The sequence below is a fragment of the Dendrobates tinctorius genome, unplaced genomic scaffold (genome assembly GCF_039654945.1).
Source record: "Dendrobates tinctorius isolate UK_male_01 unplaced genomic scaffold, ASM3965494v1 ptg000059l, whole genome shotgun sequence".
Taxonomy (NCBI): Eukaryota; Metazoa; Chordata; class Amphibia; order Anura; family Dendrobatidae; genus Dendrobates; species Dendrobates tinctorius.
The window spans coordinates 20,972,603-20,994,799 of record NW_027361727.1 but is presented as its reverse complement, the minus strand read 5'-3'; the positions used below and the strand labels follow the sequence as shown (position 1 = coordinate 20,994,799).

The 22,197-nt window shown below is 39.5% G+C and overlaps 1 long non-coding RNA gene across 1 annotated transcript in view; it reads left to right on the top strand.

Moving 5' to 3' along the window:
- Positions 1-16,007, top strand: part of LOC141092423 (uncharacterized) — a 55,009-nt gene extending 39,002 nt beyond the window's left edge. The window contains exons 2-3 of the long non-coding RNA XR_012232793.1: positions 8,727-8,840; positions 15,886-16,007. This is a non-coding gene — a long non-coding RNA (uncharacterized lncRNA). The remainder of the gene's footprint in view (positions 1-8,726; positions 8,841-15,885) is intronic.
- Positions 16,008-22,197: the final 6,190 nt, after the last annotated feature.

The window sequence follows — 22,197 nt, the reverse complement described above, 5'->3', positions numbered from 1 at the left end:
ATTATATTTCATAAAACATAACATCTGACAGCCCTTGTAACAATGACACTATGACTGATTCGGATGCTGCCAATAACACTGCTCCCAAATTCTGCCCTAATCCTTCCGCGTACGGCTGCGCCAGTGAATGTGTGAAGGTCATTAGCCGTCTCCAGGAGCCTAAAATAAGTTGTTTTTTTCTTATAGCTAAAAATAAGACAGGGGGCGAGAAACACCTAGTAACAAGAATCTCATGTATCAAGCTCACGAAAATCAGTGTAAAAGCATAAAACATCAATATAAGTGCCCTATAGTATAACATTACCTTCTCTATACCGGCCGTAGAGAAAGAAGAAGGAGCAGCGAGCGCAGCCTTCCATTGTCTGCAGCAGATCCGCTCTTCTGCGGCAGCATGCACACAGCAGCGCCTCCGCCTGCATTGCCATCCCAATGAGAGGAGGAGGAGGATGCGCTGCAAGAATATATCCCATCATTCCACGCGCCTCCAGCTCCCAGCATGCAAATGGTTCATCATCACATTTTAACCCCTTCATTCCCTCCGCCGCCATCTAGAATGTGCATTGCTAACAAATTGCACTTATGGTAAGAGCAGGGATTTTTATGGTGATGACTATATTATGTTTTTGGGGTTTTTTTTATTATATATATATTCATTTTTTTTTTGTTTGTTTTTTTTTTTTGTATTTTTGTATAGACAGGTGCAAAAACAATACAGAATAAACAAATAAACAGAAAATCTCACATTTTCTCACTGGCATACATAGAAAATAAACATTATCTCTATGAGAAATAACTCTCTTCTTGGAAGACATGAAATCCAGTGTGAACTAGGCCCATATCACACATCTGGCGCTTTATGTGTTTTTCATGGACACAACACATTACCCCATTACAGGCTGTACAGTCTACATTTTCCCATTGCCCCCCTTTTTTTTTTTTTTGCACACTGAGATGTCCAACTCCAATCTGCGGATGGAAATTGCCAATTTTTGTCTTCCGTGTGCCATCTGTTTTATAATGTTTAATGAGTAGGATAAACTAGAAAATTTATTTTTTACTTTTTTTTTTTGCATACAAGAAAAAACGATGACAAATCGATGGTAAAATCCGACACATGGATGAAAATGGGAAGAGAAAAGCTGATGAAAAAATAGTCAGTTTTTCTGCACCCATTAAGTAAAATATTTTCCAAAAAATATGCGGCGTAAAAAAAAACTCACCAAAAACTCATCCTGCATACGCAGCCCAAGGTGATCATAGACGTGAGATATTTATCTGACGACCATTGGCAGATCCATCTTATGTGAACGCCATTATGAACATCAGGTTGTCAGCAGAACTTTCCAAAGAGTTTTTTTTTTCTGATTTTTATACCTATACTTCCTTCCTAGAGAGACAGACAGATAATGATAACATTCCAAGCTTAAAAATATATACCGGAACTGCTCCCCCCCCCAAAAAAAAATAAAAAATAAATAAAATAGTGCCACACCTGTCAACAGGTTGTGTCCAGTATTACAGCTGAGCCCCATTCACATCAATGGAGCTGAGCTGCAATACCAGACACAACCTATGGACAGGTGTGGTGCTGTTTCAGGAAGAAAACAGACATCCTTTTAGACTGTTTCCCACATTGGTGAGGGTTTGATGTTGCACATTTTCTGCACCCATTAGGCCGCGTTCACACGTTCAGTATTTGGTCAGTATTTTGCATCGGTATTTATAGGCCAAAACCAGGAATGGCTGATAATACAGAAGTGGTGACTTCTGGTTTTGACTTACAAATACTGATGGAAAATCCTGACCAAATACTTTATTCTTAAGTAAATGACTTGCATTTTTTTTTTTCCAAAAATACGCAGTCTAAATAAAAAAAAATCATCGAAAACTCATCATGGGAACGAACAGATTTCTCATCAACAGGAAAAAAATATATATATATATAAAAACAATTCCTTACAAATAAAAATCATTAAACCCCTAAAAACATTATTTATATTTTTTCTATTCTTTAGGCAACATTTCCATATCCAAATAGGCCACAACAGGCGCCGAGGCCTAAGCCTTTGTCATCCAATTAATAACGCCATAAAATATACACAAAAAATATATATATAGGATGAAATCTTTCCAATAAACCAAAACTGAGCGTCTCACATCCATAAATACTTATTTGTAGATGAAACAATTTTTTATTAAAATTTGCTTTATTGCCCACGTTGCACGATATCCCACTTTTGTGCAAATTTCTTCAATGGGAAAAGGGCAGCAGATTCTACTCAACCATTCGGAATTAATGTTACTATGTATAAACACAAACGACCTACATATAAGTGCGGGCGAAGGTAGAGGCTCATCCTTTATTACCATCACGTTTGTTTGTTTTTTTTTCTTTATACAACGCTCTTTTTTAATATTGGCCCCATTTCGCTTTTCACGGCAACACGGGCCGTATTTACCTACCAATAGAAAAAGGTAATTGGCGCTCCACCGCGTTGGGTGTTACTTTTTTATTTTTTTTATTACATTTTTTTTTTTTAAATCTACATATATTTTGTGTTATCAAATATTTCACAAACATCCGGATCTATTCTGTTCCCAAATATTCTTTTTTTACCAAGAACATAAAAAAAATTGTTCCGGTTCTGTCTGTCCTTTAATAAATTAATTTTGTCTAAGTTCTCTAGTATTATTACTATGTAGCAACCTGCTTAAGTGCCATTTATAAGTATGGAATGACGTAGATACATTTTGGACAATTGTAATATTTTTCTAGAGTTTTTTTGGGGTTTTTTTTTTTATAAAATAAACCTTTAGTATAAAAACCTTAAAGACCTTCCATTACTAAAAGTTACAACTTTTTCCGAGGCCTCAAATCCATTTTTTTTCATTTGCACTGCTCATAAAAAAAGAATGTTTTTGCCCACTGATTAAACAAATAGAATGTATTTAATAAATGAAATTACATGACTTTTCCTAATTATTCCGTCATTATTTACATGTTTTGTTTTTCCCCCTAAGAATCAGACAGTAGCGTCAATACAAGGATATTTAAGGAACTGAGAACTTCTTATGGCAACATCACAATCATCCAAAAAAAACATTACAGGACGAGTATAGCGCCAATTTTATTTATTTTCCTCCATCAACTTACACATGGGAGGAAATTAGCCAGCAGCTTAGGGCATTATTTTTTTTTTTTATGATTTCTTATATGTGATCGGCATTACTTTACGCATTCAATACAGTTCATGTTATAGAAAATGCGCAAAATCCATTTTAATCATAACCTACAATCCAGGCAAGACAATATAACAATCACCGCAGCTGCCGCCAGTAAACCAATCCAGAAAACCATATGGAGATGGAAGTGTTAATCATAAGTCGTAAAGTCATCAAAGGTAAAGAAGACGAGCAATAAAAGTATAGTTTAGTATAACAATCAAAACCCTAATAGGTCACAAAGTCACTCGTGATTTTATATATACCGTATATATATATAATAATAATCTTTATTTTTATATAGCGCTAACATATTCCGCAGCGCTTTACATTTTGCACACATCATCATCAGTGTCCCCGATGGGGCTCACAATCTAAATTCCCTATTAGTATGTCTTTAGAATGTGGGAGGAAACCGGAGTGCCCGGAGGAAACCCACGCAACACGGGGAGAACATACAAACTCCTTGCAGATGTTGTCCTTGGTGGGATTTGAACCCAGGACCCCAGCACTGCAAGGCTGCAGCGCTAACCACTGAGCCACCGTGCCGCATATATATATATGTATGTATATTAAGTCACAAGTGATTTTGTGACTTAATGAGGTTTTTTTTTTTATTTAGCTTTCTTTATTCATTCTGACCAGTAAAAAGTCCAAATTTTTAGCAAAAGCAAAACATCCATCCTAAACATACCCTAAATCAAAGCAAAACCTATACCAAACACACTATCTACTGCTAAAACAGAAAAAAAAAAGTCAAGGTCATAAAATCCATCTTTCAAAAATACAACAACATATGGAAAGGCAAATCATAGGCCACAAAATCATAAGAGATTTTTTTAAAAAAAGTAAACGTTTATCAGAACATTTTTGATAAAATTTAGACCATGAAATTACAGGGTTAAAAGGAACAGACTAGGCCGAAATAATCATTTTGTAGTTTTTTCCTATAAGGCCCTAAATAAACAACTTTTTGAATATTTGCCAATAAGAAAAAAAAAGAACATATGTATTAAAAAAAAAAAAAAAATGATTCCCCAACCATCTGGATACCCTAAAACAATAAACCCCTGCACTATCAAGGCACCGTGAGAAAACCTTCCTGATCGCACATGGATTATATGTTGGGCTGTGGGGGTATGTAATATACTGCCAAAGTTACATGATAAATATACCTGACATAGAAGAAAGAGAAGATGACAAACAAAACTAAACTAAGTGAAAAAAAAATAAAAATCTCTATTTCTATTTTTCAAAAAGTACCGTAAATATTTATATTACTAATGGAAATAAAAAAAAAAATTAAAAAAAATAATTTATTTTTGAACTGAAATAATCTATAAGTAACAATCCCCTATATTCCTCGTGTTCTTGTTTGTGGTAAGGAGTGAGTGGAGACTTAGTATGACAATAAATGATGTAAATGCAGAAATAGGTCTATGACGATACGTATTGATATTGTTTATTATCCAGGGTCAGGAAGAGTTATGGAAAATACTGCATGTTTACCATCGTAAAGTAAGAATCTAATTTTAACAGCAATGGACAAAAACTAATTTAGTCTATACAATTGACCTTTTTTATGTAGGATTTTCTAGCACAATCTTTTGGAGTCTGTGAGTATGTATATATATATATATATATATATATATATATATAATTATATATGTGTATATGTGTGTGTATATATATATATATATATATATATATATATACTGTGACTTTAACACATCCATGTTTGTGTGTATATATAGGGTATATATACATATATAATACTATATATATATACAGTATATATATATATATATATATATATATATATATATATATATATATATACTGCATATGTAAATTTTGATACTTAAGTTTCTATGTGTATAAAAGTTGATATATTTGCCAGGATTGTACACATATTATACTGTTTGCATTCTATCTTGCCTTCACTAGGATTTAAGGTGGTATCATGACATTTTGATGTCAGCCTGCAGCACATATAGGGTTACCCTGGTGTGTATGTATATATATATATATACACCGTATATATTTTAACTGATATTTAATGTTATTTGTTTTAAGGAATCAATCATTATCTGGACTCCATCTGCATTTCTGTCTGACCGCTTTAGATATGGACGCCCGCCGCCGTCTGTCATTCTTTTGCATACCTGTGACATCATTTATGTTTTCACCTAGAAATGGTGAATTAACACTAAGTTATAAAATTGCTAAATTTAGTTAATATGAGTTCCTTCACTGGACTCCTAAAGTTTCCAGATTAAAAAATATATGTATAAGGTGCGAAGATTTGTTATTCTGTCCTAAAGTGTCATCAAATAAAAATATATATATATTAAAATTGTTCTAAATTTCAAAAATATCTTTTGCATCATTTCCCTCAGTTCATTAGTCATTGGCAGGAATACGTTCATGTTACTTTGTAACTTTGAAGTCTCTAAGTGACGGCAGTCCTGTGACTAAGAGGTTAAAAATATTTCCAATTTATGCCGATGGTTACGATTAATATGGCGGGTATCATTTTCATATACATGAATCATTTAATTATACCTTCGACCATAGAAAAAAAAAAATTACCACTCGGGCCATGAGTAACGACATCTTCTGATGCACGGACGATGTTTTTGCTATTTTTTTTTTTTTTTTCCCCATGTGAAGATTTTTTTAGATTAACCCTTCAAGAACTCAATGACATTTTCTATAGTTTGAAACCTTACCATAGTTTTTTTTTTTTCTTTTTTACGAACGGCTGTTTTTTTTTTTTCTTTTTTACCTACGGTTTTTGGGTGAAGTTTACTATATTCCTTTTCACTAAACTAATACAAAAGCCCTTGAGAAATAATGTGCTAAAAAAAAAATCAATATTTTACATATCAATTAAAATGAATTCTAAAATTAATTTGTATCTATATTTAATATTGTGCTTTTTTTTTTTTTTTTATTTTACCTTCCCAGAAAAATATAAAATCTATTCTTTTAGCCAACTCACAACCTAAAATGTATTAATATTGGTCGACAAAATTGACTTTTACCCTGTACCCTATATATATATATTTTTTTACTATATTGCGGCCTACCCTGAAGTTTAACCCCCTCATCATCGTATTTGGCAATATTGATCAAAAATCTCTCAGCACTTTCATATTTGTTGAAATCAGAACTTTCTTTTTTGAAAAGTTCAACTGCTTAGAAGCTTAAAATTATATATATATATATATAGACACATTTATATTGGGAAAAATATATATATACGGTGTGTGTATATATATATATATATATATATATTCTAAAATACATATGTGAAAAAAAATACAGTAAGTGTATGTATATATATATATATATCATATATAATGTATGTGAAAGTTATACTCCGTGTAAGGGTATGTTGGGGACTTTCAGCCTTTAAGATGAGTAGATTTATGCTTAGTTTTGGAATGGACGGTGGTTTATATTAGTTATTTTTGTATAGACCCTAATTAGTGGCCTAAAGATACTAAAATGCACTTTCTGGTATTGAACAATGTAAAATATATAATTTTATCTACAAAGGGTTAATTGTTAAATAGAGTTTTAACTATCATTTATTTCGTATCTATCACTATATTTGTGTGACATATATGGTGGCACTTTGGGTGGGGGGGTTGTAGTAGTATAGGACCCTACGATGCTCTTTACTGGTGAGGACTATAGACTGCATCCTAATACATTGATTTGAGTCTTTATATAGTCTCCCGGCCCCTAATCAATGATCTGTAACGGGGTCTCCCCCATGTGCCATTTATCATACTAGTGTTTCCTATGTAGCACTTTGGGCACCTGGACCCTCGGCTACGACTGATAGCTGCTCCCCCTATAGCTTGTGACCCCTGCACCCACCACCCTGTGAATGTACAGTGACCAATACATCGCTATTGTAAAGACCACACACATTCTATACGATATGTTACATCACAAAACACGACATTATATAAATAAATCTATCCTCCCCTATATCTTCTATAGAGGTGATAACATTTATATAATGAAATACAAACTAATTCCGGGTCACTGCCCCCACTCACCCCAATAAATATGCCCCATTCTGCTGGGTGCAGGATGGCTTCACAGGGGTGCCTTACACCTAGTTGGGTGGGTTGAAATCTCAGCCCCTCTCCCTTTCTCACCCCTGGTGGGGTGTGAGTCCCCATACACATTGCATTGGAGGAGTTTACTGTCTCTTATATATTTGTTCATTTTAAATCTAGATCTTCACATTATGACTCTTACTATAATCTGCCCCCGAAATAACAATTTTTTTTTCTTCTTTTCGCCCATTTACACAGTGAGTATCACTATAATTGGTATATATCTGTAGCGTGTAAATGATGATTATTATTTTTTTTTTTTTTAAGCCTTCGGAATGGCAATAATGGGATAACGGTCACGATTCCCTCTAATCTGTGCGCTCTGGAAATGAGAGAGTTAAAAAAGTCTGCAACCAGGTAGCACAATAATTGGGCTCGATAATCCTAATTAATATGGGGTTTTAACTATTTCCTTCCCGGAGCGCTCAGCTCAGAAGGAAGAGTGATGACGGCCCGGCTTTGGAGGGTGTAGGCGGTAGATTTTGTAGGGTCACGCTATAGTGGTACAGTAGGTATAGCTGCACCTGTCTATATATCTGGCTGTATGGGATGCTAAGGGAAATATCACCCATGTGTATTGATTGCAGAACTACAACTAATAGGGTCTGACCATTAATGGGATTTCCTATATTGCAAACATTTTTTGTGACTGTCATTCATCTCACTGGTGCTCGCAGAAATCCGCACGCTTCATGCAGCGTCAACCCGACTCAGATGAGCCCAACTAATTTCCAGAAGTTTCTGCCTCTGTCTTTCTGCCACATTTTAAAGCTCATGTTACCCTATACACTTGTATTGCTTTACCTCTACCCCTTGCAAAAAGGGAAAGGAACCAAACACTTACCCTGAAATATGCTCCTGTATGATGTCCTCCCTTCATTGTCCCCGAGACCGTGCCTTTAAGAAGAGCCCACTGTTGCATTTCACTTGGACATCCCTGAAATAGTTAAACACGCGTGAGATATCAACTGTAATCTCCTATTTATTAATAAAGTTATTTTAAGTCAAACAATTAGTATTAGCCCCAAACCCATTACCCCAAATTATTACACCTATGGCGCCCAAATTATAAACTCTTTATTGCCTCTGATTATAAATTAAGTCAGTTCTAAAAATTACTAGTGTGCAACTGCATAAAAGAGATTCTGGAAGAGTATGCTGGGATCGGTAGTGCTACATCCCTATGAACCTGTATTTTGTGAGTATTAAATGCAAACAACAATTTGCAAGGTTAAAATTCTAAAAATGCAAATAAAAATAGCAAAAGCCAAGTCCGATCTTGGAGGAAGGGGGTATATGTTTTTTTGGGCTACCAAAATGCATGGTGGCGTTACCTTATTAAATCAATGTCTTGTGACGTCACAGAGGTGACGACACCTGGACCCCCGGGGACGTCATGAGCCGCCGTCGTGTCAGCGAGATCCAGAGGAAAGGGAGAGGCAAGATACAAATTGGAAAATGTCACCTTTTACAAGACGGGTAAGGTAAAAGGGAAATGTGTTCTAATAATAAGGATGTCATTGCTAATATATATAGGGTCTGTTGTAATAAGGGAATTCCCTGGAGGATCGTCTTCTGAGAGGTGTGCTGGGTGCACTGATCCATGAGACATATGCACATAGCATAGCTGTTAAAAGATGTCCAAATCTCTACTATCACCCCATCATCAACCCCCTTCCCCATAAACACTTTCATTGTGGACTGATAGGCGGCTCTCAATGCGCTTTATTTTGGAATGAAACCCAGAAGGGTTAACTTACCGTTGAGTACAAATGACTGCTACTGATTCCTCAGATCCCAAACATTACTGTAATTGACAGTTCTCTAGCTGTAGATTGCCAGATCTTCCAGGAGGACAACAGTTAACACCCTAAACATTCTTTATTAGATAATGGGATCCCTTTAATTTGCTCCCTCCCCATAAATTAAATTGTAGTTATTAGGACACCTCAGTTGGGCTGAATGCTCCCCGCCAATAATTTATTGCCAGGTTCTAAGTAGGTTTTTCTGTGCAGGGTCACTTTAAAATGCTCTAAGTTATCAATAAGTTGCCATCGCAGCCAATCGGGAGTTTTTATATAGACAGATGACTCACAGAGACCGGCGGCCGGTAATTCATCCGCCTGTTCTTCACCCACAGCCAGGTAACACCAAGCTTCATTTTCTTTTTTTAACACAACACAATAAAACTCATTTACAATGCACAGATTTGTTTTCCGTGTTGTCAGAAATCTCATAATATAACATATAATAATTGTCTCCTCACCTTACATGATCCTATATCAAGTAGAGCTCATTATCTCCTCCCCTTACATGGTTCCTCCACAAGACGCTCTCATTATCTCCTCCCTTACATGGTTACTCCACAAAACGCTCTCATTATCTCCTCCCTTACATGGTTCCTCCACAAGACGCTCTCATTAGCTCCTCCCCTTACATGATTCCTCCACAAGACGCTCTCATTATCTCCTCCCCTTACATTGTTCCTCCACAAGACGCTCTCATTATCTCCTCCCCTTACATGGTTCCCCCACAAAAGCGCTCATTAACTCCTCCCCTTAAATGGTTCCTCTACAAGAAGCTCTCATTATCTCCTCCCCTTACATGGTTCCTCCACAAGACGCTCTCATTATCTCCTCCCTTACATGGTACCTCCACAAGACGCTCTCATTAACTCCTCCCCTTAAATGGTTCCTCAACAAGAAGCTCTCATTATCTCCTCCCCTTACATGGTTCCTCCACAAGGCGCTCTCATTATCTCCTCCCTTACATCGTTCCTCTATAAGAAGCTCTCATTATCTCCTCCCCTTTCATGGTTTCTCCACAAAAGGTCTCATTATCTCCTCCCCTTACATATTTCCTCCATAAGAAGCTCTTATTATTTCCTCCCGTTACAGGGTTCCTCAACAAGAAGTTCTCATTATCTCCTCCTCTTATATGGTTCCTCAACAAGAATCTCTTATTATCTACTCCTCTTACATGGTTCCTCCACAAAAAGTGCTCATCTCCTCCCTTACATGGTTCCTCTACAAGAAACTCTCATTATCTCCTTCCCTTACATTGTTTCTCTACAAGAAGCTCTCATTATCTCTTCCCCTTCTATGGTTCCTCAACAAGAAGCTCTTATTATCTCCTCCTCTTACATGGTTCCTCCTCCAAAAGTGCTCATCTCCTCCCCTTACATGGTTCCTCTACAAGAAGCTCTCATTATCTCCTCCCCTTACATGGTTTATCCACAAGAAGAACTCATCTCCTCCCCTTACATGGTTACTCCACAAAAAGTGCTAATCTCCACTTACATTGGTAGTCTACAAGAAGCTCTCATTATCTCCTCCCCCTACATTTTTCCTCCACAAGAAGTTCTCATTATCTCCTCCCCCTACATTTTTCCTCCACAAGAAGCTCTCATTATCTCCTCCTCTTGCATGGTTCCTCTAAAAGAAGCTCTCATTATCTCCTCCCCTTACATGGTTCCTCCACAAGAAGTTCTCATCTCCTCCCCTTACATGGTTTCTCCACAAGAATTTCTCATCTCCTCCCTTACAATTTTCCTGCACAGAAATATCTCATTATCTCCTCACCTTACATGGTTCCTCTACATGAAGCTCTCATTATCTCCTCCCCTTACATGGTTTCTCCAAAAGAAGTTCTCATTATCTCCTCCCTTACATTGTTCCTCTATAAGAAGGTCTCATTATCTCCTCCCTTTACATGGTTTCTCCAAAAGAAGGTCTCATTATCTCCTCCCCTTACATGGTTCCTCCACAAGAAGTTCTCATCTCCTCCCCTTACATGGTTTCTCCACAAGAATTTCTCATCTCCTCCCTTACAATTTTCCTGCACAGAAACATCTAATTATCTCCTCACCTTACATGGTTCCTCTATATGAAGCTCTCATTATCTCCTCCCCTTACATGGTTTCTCCAAAAGAAGTTCTCATTATCTCCTCCCTTACATTGTTCCTCTATAAGAAGGTCTCATTATCTCCTCCTCTTACATGGTTTCTCCAAAAGAAGGTCTCATTATCTCCTCCCCTTACATGGTTCCTCCATATGAAGCTCTTATTATCCCTTCCCCTTACATGGTTCTTCTACAAGAAGCTCTCATTATCTACTTCCCTTACATGGTTCCTCTACAAGAAGCTCTCATTATCTCCTCCCCTTACATGGTTCCTCCACAAGAAGTTCTCATTATCTCCTCCCTTACATGGTTCCTCTATAAGAAGCTCTCATTATCTCCTCCCCTTGCATAGTTCCTCCACAAGAAGCTCTCATTATCTCCTCCCCTTGCATAGTTCCTCCACAAGAAGCTCTCATTATCTCCTCCCCTTGCATAGTTCCTCCACAAGAAGCTATTATTTCCCCCCCTTACATTTTTCTTCAACAAGAAATGCTCATTATCTACTTCTCCTACATGATTCCACCACAAAAAGCTGTCATTATCTCTTCCTCTGACATGGTTCCTCCACAATGATGTGCTTATTATCTCCTCCCCTTACATGAGTTCTCTACATGAAGCTCTAATGATCTCCTCTCCTTACATGGTTACTCCACAAGAAGGTCTCATTATCTCCTCCCCTTACATGGTTCCCCAATAAGAAGCGCTCATTATCTCTTTCCCTTACATGCTTACACCACAAGAAGAACTTATCTCCTCCCTTTACATGGTTCCTCCACAAGAAGGTCTCATTATCACCTCCCCATACATGGTAGTGTAGGGCTGTTCCTGTCCGTAGGGGTCTGTGATTCTTTATCATGACCAGTGACATGAAGGTTCTGCAGGCTCATAAATCCACTTTTAGCTTATGGACCTTGTAGATTTGCCATATTGTTAGTAATTACGAGATTGTCACTGAGGACCAAGCCTATATATCTCAGCTTCCTGTACTTCTGCTTAAATATCTGCTTTGTAATTACTTTTTAAGCAATTCTATTCTTTTGCAACCTCTCATTCATACGGACTTCTAATGGCACTAGGCAGAGGATAAGGATGTCATTTTTGCAGTTATCTACATTTAACCAATGCTGATGCGACTCGGTGGTAATTTCTGCGTCCAATGTGTTTAGGGTCACAATTCCTAGAAAAGTGATTTCTTTTTCTAATATTCCCGTACCTTATATATACACCAACCAATCACTCATGACACTGAAACCATAGACCGGTGAAGTGTCTAACATTGATTATCTGGAGACAATGGCACCTGTCTGGGGGGGGGAGTGGGATATATCTTGAAGTTGATGTGTTGGACACAAGAAAAATGGGCAAACGGAAAGATCTCAGCGATGGACAAGCTGTGATCCTAGTATTTTCTGGTTTGCACGTATCAAAATTGAACCAATAAACGACTAGTAATCCAATGACAAAGTTATGTACGCCCAAAACTTACTGTATGGGGGGGAGTGAAGCCTAGCCCGCCTAGTCCAATCGCTCGGAAGAGCCACCCCGCCTAGTCCAATCGCTCGGAAGAGCCACCCCGCCTAGTCCAATCGCTCGGAAGAGCCACCCCGCCTAGTCCAATCGCTCGGAAGAGCCACCCCGCCTAGTCCAATCGCTCGGAAGAGCCACCCCGCCTAGTCCAATCGCTCGGAAGAGCCACTGTAGGACAAAATTGCTGCGTCTATGGGGCTGTGTATACACGTCATACAGAATATTGCTTTTATTTTATATTATACTATATTTATACTATATTATTGTTTTAATTTTATGGCTTTTTTTTTTTTCAAACAAGAATGTAAATATGAGGGAGGCTCGTGAAGTTGCACTTGGGAGCTGAAACTTGAGGCTGCACTCACACATTGTGCGTTTCTGCCACTATTTTGTAAAATTCTGGAAATTTTTTGTTGCTGCTGTGATTATAGTAAAAAAAAAAAATACAATGTTTGAATAAAGCATAGGGGTAATGCAAAATAATTAGGGGTCTTTGTTAAAAATGTTGCATAACGCTACACTTCCGAGTTAAAAAAAAATGTATACCTTTGAAATTAAGAAAATTCTTCTGTAGCTTTTTTTTTAAATTGGTCTGTCTGCAGGAATAACAACACCTGGCCCTTTTTAGCTATTATTGGGGGGGGTCGTAAGGACATTATATCTGCAGAGACCATCCGGACACAAATGGGAGTTGCAATTTAAGACAAATCTGCCTACAGATAAGTGTTGGCTCGGTCTTATACTTTCCTTATATATTTCAATGTAGTTCTCAAAAAAGTATTGGGGTCAATTATACCGGAGAGTCTTATGAGAAAAAGTATGTAAAATAATAAGGAAGAAAGCTGCCTCTCTAGTGCCACCTCAAGGTCAACATCTGACGCTACAGTTTAGCTGCCTATAGGTGGCACTAGAGAGCAAAAGACCTATTTTGCGCACATCAATATCCAAGCATTGAATATAAATATTGTATATTCCAAAAATATAGCTGCAGCGGACGGGTATTTTATTTGTCCTTCATATTTCTTTTTCTGATCAAATTTATCTCTCAATTTAGCAAAAAAAAGTTAAAAATTGTGTCAAACTGCCAAGTGGTGACAGAGCTATGTAGAAAATGTTATTGAGTTGATTATAAAAGGCGGATTACTGGTTCTGAATGATAAAAAAATTTTAAAAAAAATCTGTTTTTATCAGATGCTCATTGCAGAGTATAGTAACTTACCTGTGAGAGGTGAGAACCTCCATAAAAGTAGCCCATAATACAAAGAAATGCAAAGCAATGAAATCTGCAATCACTTTATTTCACTCTGAGTCTCATCATTGCTCCTGTCCGTTCAGTCTCCTTTCTTGGCTAGTATCTGTAGGTTTTCTGTTAATCTGCTTTATTACACATCTCTTTACAATTACCTTGTTCTGTGGGATTTACTCCAGGCTTGTATGACACTGCAAGTCAAAACAGCAACAAAAACAATATAATATATTAAAAAAAATTAAAGTAGATATTATAGCCAGATTTCACAATACACACAGCAAATTATTAAATTGATTTCTTAGACCTGGTGAGGCTGATGTACTTATTGTGAAAATCAATGTCAGAATGTTTGTATAATCCTTCTTAAAAATGTAAACTCAAATCTCCCCATCTAGTCTGACAGCTCTTCAGTATTTTTCCTCTTTGTTGCTCCTGAATCTTTACCCACTGAACCTGATTAACAGCTCCTCAGTATCCCTTCCTCCTGCTACATCTGAATCTCCACTCACTCAGTCTCATTGACCGCTGCTCATTGTCACTCCTCTCCACTGCTCCTGAATCTCCACCCACCCAGTCTGAGTGACAGCACCTCAGTGTTCCTCCTCTCTGCTGCTGAATCTCCCCACCCCAGCCTGTGATAGCTACTTAGTGTCCCTCCTGTCTGCTGATGAATCCACTCACCTAGCCTGATTGACTGCTCTTGAATGTCTCTCCTCCCTGCTGCTGAATCACCATACACCTATTCTGATTGACAGCTCCTCAACGTTCCTCTTCTCTGCTGCTGAATTTTCACTTACTAATCTGATTGACAGCTACTCAGTGTTCCTCCTCTCTGCTGCTGAATCTTAACTTACTAGTCTGACTGACAGCTCCTCAGTGTCCCTCCTCTTTGCTGCTGAATCTCCCCACACCCAGCCTGAGTGCCAGCTCCTCAGTGTCCCTCCTCCCTGCTTCTCAATCCACTCACCAAGCCTGATTGATTGCTCCTTAGTATCCCTCCTCTCTGCTGCTGAATCCACTCACCTAGCCTGACTGATTGCTCTTCAGTGTCTCTTTCTTGCTGATGCTGAATCACCATACACCTATTCTGATTGACAGCTCCTCAGTGTTCCTCCTCTCTGCTGCTGAATCTTCATTTACTAGTTGATAGCTCCTCAGTGTTCCTCCTCTCTGCTGCTGAAACTTCACTTACTAGTCTGATTGACAGCTCCTCAGTGTTCCTCCTCTCTGCTACTGAACCTTCACTTCCCAGCCTGATTGACAACTCCTCAGTGTCCCTACTTCCTCCTACTCCTGAGAGCTCACTATGCTCAGTACAAGCTGCAGCTGTCAGTCAGGCTGGGTGGGTGGATAAAATCATGAGCTCTCTAACTCTTCAGCTGGGCAGAATAAAATATGCATCTTAATATCCGAACTACACAGCAGCCATTGTTACATGGATCTTCAAACTAATACACCAGCCTCATCAGGTCCAAGATCTATTTAATAATATAGACAGCTTGTATTGTCAAATCTGGTGACAGATCTGCTTCATCCTGAAGAGGAGTAGATATCCGACCTTCGCTGTGACTTTTTATTACTCCAGTGCATCTAATACAAAAATTGAAAAGTTGGTTATTTTTTCCTTTAAATACCCATATGATGAGATAGAGGGCTATTCATAGTCACCTGGGAATCTGCAAAGGGGCAGGTTTAGGGTGAAGGGGACCAGCAATTGCTCCTCGTTATTGCTGGTGGCTGTTTTATTTTTGATGTGTTGTATCAATTCTAGACCTTTTGGTTCACGTCCCCACCGTCGAGAACATTTTTGGACCTGATCATGTAACCGTTCTGTTCTCATTTATTTAGCAGGCACAAAACTCCGAGTGATGGAAAATCCCTGACACAATGGGAAATGCTGCATTATGATGTAAATTAACAGCTTGGCTCGCCGAGAGACTCGAAGCAAGCAGTTTCCAGAATGATTTTTTTTTTTGCTGCGTTCACAAGCAGCACAGTCCTGCCCACAAGCCATAAGACAGGTGTTCCCCCGGTGTTCCTGCTCCGTGTCATCCATTAATGTGGTGATGTCATATCGCCTAATCTCTGAACAGAAAGAAAAAAATAAAAGCGGCAGATTAATGTCTGGAGTCATTTTTCCATCTTTTTGTCCTTTAATATAAATCAGTGTCCATTTTAGGACATGATCATATATCAAACGTCAGAAATACTCGGCCTGATATCTGATTCTGATACCGGACGTGACAGCGTACAGGGGCGATATGTGACTGTAACCACACAGCTCCACAGCTGCCAAGGATGGCTGCTGAGAATGACATTGCTGGACCCAGCGTGAAGATGCGAAGCTCAGGACATTTTGGAAGAGTTTTTTCCTCTTTTTTGGGGGTAGAGGAGGGAGTTCAGTTTTTTATTCATTTTAAGGAATGGTTTCATCAAACATTAGCCACTGCCGATCACCCCCCATCCTGCTCCTAGCACCCCTGGTAAATAGCTATTTGGTTGTGGCCAGCCATGGCCAGCCAGGGATCTTCCCTGCAGTTCTTACTGCAAGGGAAACTTTGTATTAAAAGGCGAATATTGTAATGCAAGGATAACTAACATCCTCTAGAACTAGAGCCCCTGCTGCATCTTCAGTTTTAGGATTGGGGGGGAGTCCTAAAGTTTGGACCCCCCACAGTTTGCAAAATAGTGGCATATCCTAGTCAAATTCCATCACTTTACAAAAAACCATATCACTTCAAAAAGAGCCTGTCAGTGCAAAATGACTGTTCAAACTAAGCACAGGCGCTCAGTTAAATTCCATCACTTTACAAAAAAACACATCACTTCAAAAAGAGCCTGTCAGTGCAAATTGACTGTTCAAACTAAGCACAGGCGCTCAGTTAAATTCCATCACTTTACAAAAAAACATATCACTTCAAAAAGAGCCTGTCAGTGCAAATTGACTGTTCAAACTAAGCACAGGCGATCAGTTAAATTCCATCACTTTACAAAAAACCATATCACTTCAAAAAGAGCCTGTCAGTGCAAAATGACTGATCAAACTAAGCACAGGCGCTCAGTTAAATTCCATCACTTTACAAAAAACCATATCACTTTAAATAGAGCCTGTCAGTGCAAAATGACTGTTCAAACTAAGCACAAGGCGCTCAGTGCACAATTGGCGTGGCCAAACAGTTCGGTGCACCATTCCATTTACTTCTTTTTCAACTTTCTCCACCTTCCTTTGGTTCTATAGAATCTAGGAAAAGGAGGGCAGAGATGGAAACCAAGTAGGAGAGAAGATACCTTATCCTGGCTCAGCTATGCCATGGGGGCATCAAGCACCTGTGCTTGGTTTGAACAGTCATTCTGCGCTGATAAAGTTACTTTATATCCCTACTCTTTCAATTGCTGGAAGCCCAGTGGGTAGTATCCCTGAATGATTGTCAGTCTTCTCCATCTGCAAACAGGAAAGGCAATCAATTATTTTACAGGACCGCCCACTGGACTTTCAAAAATAAAAACAGCAGGGTTATAAATCTGGGAATCTATCCGTGCGTAATCTAGGGACTGATATAGTGGTTTGTCCTGATGAAGAGCTTGTGAAACATTGAAACATGTTGACGATGAAACCACTTAAACTAGGATCGGCATCTGTATTCCTTTCCGCAGCAGTGCAGATTAACCCATTGCTTCCGGGTCTGTTTGTTTCCAGCATAATCTAGGGGCAGAGATCCAGAATCCAGCAGCGTTTTACTCACTGACCTTCTTGCAGGAGTTTTTACAAAAGTTTTTTTTTTTTTTTTTTATCAGCAGGAGGTTATCACTGAAAGACTAGCCAGGCAGTGCAAGCCAGTTCCAAACACTGATTGGCAGCTTTCTTCCTATGCACAGTGTACACAAAAGCTACCAATCAGGGGTGTGGGCGGGGTTATACAGAGCTAAGCATTCAGAGCACTGCTAGATCTGCAGCAGAGAAAAATGTGATTTTATAAAAAAAATGCAGCAAGCTGCTCAGTAAGTGACGCATCGCTGGAATCAGTTTCTCTGCTCCTATATCGAGATGCTCTCAGATGGGCTAACAAATACATGCTGACAGATTCCATTTAAATACATAAGGAAATCATTTCCAACACAGCTGTATATACATCTGTTCACCCTCCCTTTGCCATAACATCAGATATTTAACAAGAGTTTCTTTAAAGGGTTCAAAGAACCAGTAATATCCACCGCACTGAACCAGGAGCGGACACAGAAAGAAGAGGGGCCCCTGTGAAAGGACAGTATATGGGCCCTTCACAGACCAATAGCTCCTCACAATGCACATCTGCTTTCAAGGTGGAACTTGGCCCCTTACCTCCTTGGTCCCTGGTTGCACCAATGGTATGTCCGTCCCTGCACCATTATTTTATAGAGGCAATAACACCAGACCTGTTAACACCAGATGACCAGCTTGTTGATGGTTTCCAGGGAGTACCATATATTTTTTTACATGTTGCCTCTTCTGAGCTGAAGTGCAAATCTCAATCACAATACATTGGCATTAATATATTCCACAATCATTGTGCAATACTGATTTAACCCATGCACTGCCTCTTTACAATACCGCCAGTTCTCTCTAGTAGCAAAGTCATCCCAGGGGCCCCAGTGCGAGCATGCTGGAGTTTCCACAAGAATGGAGCTTTACATTGAGGACATAGACCCCGCTGTGGAAATGGATCTTGGGTTTTGCAACATTCTCTGAAAAGCTAATTAATCGCACATTATAAAATATCAGAATGTATGAGTTCCTAATTACAGGAATAAAGAGAGACGGACGCGTAATGGAATACAGCATGCATTGCCAGCATTTCATTTCGTGCCATAGAGGCTTTTTCCATGCATTCCTATTGTACCCCTGACGTTGCTAAGGGGATTCCTCTGCTGAAAACCAACGAGATCTGTGATTTCCCTGCTACTCTGCAGCTCAGGCAACAACAAGCTATGGATGTTTCACCATAGTTAATGTACATTACAGCCGGGCTGCACCATGATTTCCATGAGATGCAATAAATTTCTTTACATTAGTGTGTGCCTGCAGGCAAACACTGGTTTATGGGGGGGAGGGGATGGGGGTCTTGTTATTGGCCACAGATTAGGAGTTATCATATCTTATGATGAGCAGGTGTTATCTGAGCATGCTCAGGTGCTAGCCGAGTGTCTTCAGTGTGCTCGAAAAATATGTCCTTGCGGCTGTCTGGCGGCGGTTCATCAGTCCCATCACATGCAGAGATTTTCTGTTTGTTACACAATCCCTGCATGTGTTGTGGCAGGAAGGTGCAGGGACTCAAACAGATTATACGAGCGCGCCGAAGTCACCCAGTTGGCACCCGAGCATGCTCAGATAACACCTTAACCCAGCACGCTTGCTCATCGCTATTGTGCAGCAATTTACTGCATTCACAGATTACAGCTGGGAAATCCCTGCAGATGGACCATCATGTGATCATCCTGAAAACCTAACAAAATGAATGTCCAATGTAGACAACGCCTCCTAAGATGGCTTAAGCCTATCTAGTACAGGTATCCCAGGTGCAGGGCATGTTTGTCCTACTTGCAGAAAGTTATTGGGTGCAATGAATTTGTACCTGGAGAAAACCTTGATTTCTGCTACCTGTCCTCTTCTGCAAATCAGAGAGAGCGCAGAATCTCTCCATTCACTATAACTTGGGTTCTCCTGAAGAAGGCCAACATTTCAGCCACCTACCCGAGAGAATGGGCAGATGATGAATGACATGGCGGCTGCTAGTAAAGCAACCAGTTTCATTCAGCAGACTTTATGCCAAGGATGCGCTTTTGTTTTGTAATGGGCAACAGCTGATCAGTTTCACAAAGGGTTAAACTAACCCATAGGAAGAACTGGGAGATGGATATGAAAATCCGCAGAAGGCAACGCTGGCTGCCAATGGAAGAGATCACGTCCAGCAACCCTCATCGATGACCTGTCCCGTCTGTAGCACGGGACGCAAATGTTGTCACTGACATGTTAATAAGATCTTTTTCTAAAATAAAAATCTCTAGAGTAATTTAATGATGGGGTCAGGACACTGCATTTTATGGGTCCCCGGTGTCCAATGTGTAAGATGCAACATAAAGCTCTTACATTTCAGTGTGATCATAATAAATAAACACAGGGAAAGAAAGCAAAACAGACAGATCTGCTGGCACAAGAATGCAAACACCGGGTACATCAATCCAAAGTTTTATGTGCCATCACAAAAATAAACTAGAGGCCTTCATAATGCCTGGTCACATTGCTTATATACTGCAGGGTGCAGACCGGCCACAGTGACATATGGTGGAGGAGGCAGGGGTGCAAAATACTGATGGACGGCCGCTCACACTCCTATCATTAATGGATGCTTAGTATCAGACATGGATAAGACTTGTATAGGGTGCCAATTGCCCACACGTGTTTACTGCACCATGCTGGCCTAAAACCTATTACGTCCATTAGATCAGGCAGTACTATGTAAGTGCACCCCACAAGTGCAGGCAAGACTGTATATTTTGGCTAAAATATCAACTAATAATGTATTTTTTCATCTTGTGTTGTTGGGGAAACATAGTGTACTTGCTTTTCAGTGCAGATACTATTGTACGTGCAGCCCAATATTAGTACCCTTCGCTCAGGGGTATACATGGAGAATCAAGAGTTTGTGCTCCATGACGTCTAACACCAGACTTAACGTGAAGCTCATGGGCCTCAATGCAAAATCTCTTAACAGTAACCAAACTTTCACGAATCTTCTCGTACGGGTCAGATGGACCACCCAAGGTTCTGGGGCATGGCTGGCTGCAACCCCAGCTCCTACTATAGTTATGCCCCTGATATCAGGTCCTCCTCTTGATAGGTCCCAGACAATGGTGCAGCTTGTCTTACGAGTGGGTATGACATTGCATCAACAGTCTGTAGAAATTAATTGTCTAGTAAAACTCAGATGTAAAAAAAAAAAAAAAAATCATGCTACACATTGTCCTGTGACGTAACTCGGCCATAGCCATAAGCGTGAGCACTGTGAATAATATATTTTATGCATTGTTCTCAGAATGTAAAGATTCTTAAATTCTTAAAAAATCCAGGAATGCCACCAATCAGTATCAGGTGCATCATATACATCCACCTGTCGTCTCCTCGTCTCAACCATATCTTGACTGCCCTATTTAAGGTGCACCGGCTGTTTTTCCAAAATGACCCCCATCACAGGGGAGTTGGAAGTCAAGCTGTTAGCTTTATGGGAAGCAGTGGAAACAAAGAAGAATTCGGCACCTCTGCCAAACCACCGTCAACCAAGAGACCCCGACTTGCTCACAACCATGCTGCTTCCTATTTCTACATGCCACAGCCTGCGTTAGTTTAGCACTTAGGGGGGGGGGGTCTTTCTTCCTGGACCTGACAAGTAGAATATATGTAGGTTGACCAGACACACACGGCTCAGGTGCAGCTGCCACCAATGCATCCCTTCTAGCTGAACACTTATTCCCATCAGCAGATGACATGGCTGAATCTGTTTGCTCCAATGGAGAGCCACAATATTGTAAAGTCGCTACCATGGGGGTCATGATTTTGTTATTTTCCTCAAGGTTGAATGTTTGTAAGCTCCGCTACTTAAATTGTCTGTTAAATTTTGAGGTTGTCAGAAATCTACCTCCTGTACCATCATGGGGTCAGAGGCTTGAATAAATATATAAATGGGGGTCCCTGCTCACTATATGCATCCTCTAATATGGAGCCTATGTTATCATCTCTCAGGCAGAGAGGCACCCCTAGAAATGCAGATCTGGGGTCCGCTGAAAGCAATAGTTACTCATTGTATCTTCTGAATACTCTGCGATTCTCCTTCAATAACTGGATATAATAAATGGGTCATTCCAGAATACAGTGCATAGGGTAAGAGTCCCCACCAATTGAAACCTTGGGGGTCATGGGTCCCTATGCCTCCTTGCTGTCCGACCACGGTAATCAGAAGTGTGAATGGGAAGGAGGTCAATCATGTGTCCTGTTTCTCCATTAAGATCTATGCCGCTGATGCAGATTATCGGCTGAAGCCATGAAGACGCCGGACAAGAACGGTTATTGTCCACTTGACCATGTAGCAAATGGATGGAAAATACCAATATAATACCATATTTCCTAGA